This window comes from Hemitrygon akajei, unplaced genomic scaffold (genome assembly GCF_048418815.1).
Source record: "Hemitrygon akajei unplaced genomic scaffold, sHemAka1.3 Scf000073, whole genome shotgun sequence".
Classification (NCBI taxonomy): domain Eukaryota; kingdom Metazoa; phylum Chordata; class Chondrichthyes; order Myliobatiformes; family Dasyatidae; genus Hemitrygon; species Hemitrygon akajei.
Window position 1 is genome coordinate 2,943,028 of NW_027331959.1, and position 1,566 is coordinate 2,944,593.

Below are 1,566 nucleotides of genomic sequence, written 5' to 3' on the forward strand. Positions count from 1 at the left end.
CTGCGACTCCTTCGAACTCGACTCCCCGCACACAACAGTCGGCGTTGCTCTTTGTATACCGTTGGGGACATGTCATCATGTGACGCTCAGAGAAACAAAATAATGGATTCCCAGTAAGTCACGTGACGTCCGAGGAATCGTACCTAAGAGCTTCCAGCAATATAAGACTGTAGGTAAGTCACACTCAGTAAACGAAACAAAAATCACGTGACACTTACAAGACTCGGAACTATGAACATGTGACAGTATCGTCCGCAAGGTAAGGTTCAACATATCTAGAACATGACGTCACCACGTCACCAAATCTCCAACGATTTAAATGTTCTCTCATCAATCTCTGAACAAGGATAGAATTCAGATTAAATGAAAGTTTTGTTGCAAAGTATGAATTTTAATAATCCCCATTTCCAACATTAGGACCCTTGTGATACCCACTTCCAATCCGGGACAATGGTCTTTACTGTCTGATTGGAAAAGAAGAAACTCGGACACACTCACTGGCAGCGTCTTTGCACTGTGATGATGATGCTATCAGTGTCAGTGGGCAAAATCGACTGCGCCAGCAGATTACTGCAGCATGCAAGCATGGAAGTGAACTCGTATGTTGTAGGTGGCCCCATCCCACGACGGATGTGGAAGTGCAACTTGGAGACACTGGACTGGGAACAGTGCGCATCACTGCCAAGAGATCGTCTTCAGCACACGCTTGTATCCGTCCCAAGCGAAGATGCCAGTTATTCATTGGGTGGGGAAACCCTTCATAATACACCTTCCAGTGATGGTACTATTATGTAGACTGTGATAATGTGTGGGTTGAAATCAAGCAGCTGGAGACCGCAGTGTCTTGTGCTGCTGGTTTTAACCTTAATGGAACTATCTATCTGCTGGGTGGGGAATAGAAAGACCTGGACTTCTTTACCAAACCATCTCGTCTCATGCAGTGTTTTTGACACGCGTTCCAGGATATGCCAGTTAAAGTCATATCTCCTCTGCTTTGCAGGCCGGACGCATGCTGCTATTCACAAGGACCTGATTTTTATTGTAGCTGAGGGAGATTCTCTGGTATGTTACAATCCACAGTTTGACAGCTTCACCAGACTGCGCTTCCCAGAGGTTTGGAGTCCTGTGCTCTCCCTGTGGAAGATTGCTAGCTGCAACGGGTTATTTATGCTTTCAGAGATAAGTGTAAAAAGGGTGATGCCAAAACATTAAAACTCAGCCAAGCGACATCTGCAGTATCGGTGAAAAATGGAATTGAGATATTACTGACAAATTGGCAATTTGTTTTGGCGTGATTCTGACCAAGTACAGTAAACTGCAGTGGTTAGGATTTAAGTTGTTGAGTGCACAAAGTTATTTTGTTTTAAGATTCTGCAGATGACAACAAAATTTCAGTACTATGTTTGTTTTCTAAGACATTAATTGACCTAAACAATGTCAAATTATGTTCATGTTCTATCCCAGACCGAGATTATTTTAAGCTATTGAAGACAATAATTAAGCCGATTGTTAGCAACGGTGATAAAATGCTATCCAGCAATTCGATTCCTTTCCACACGGATAAAG

The 1,566-nt window shown here is 43.2% G+C and overlaps 1 pseudogene; it reads left to right on the forward strand.

Moving 5' to 3' along the window:
• Positions 1-440: 440 nt before the first annotated feature.
• Positions 441-1,295, forward strand: LOC140722242 (kelch repeat and BTB domain-containing protein 4-like; annotated as a pseudogene).
• Positions 1,296-1,566: the final 271 nt, after the last annotated feature.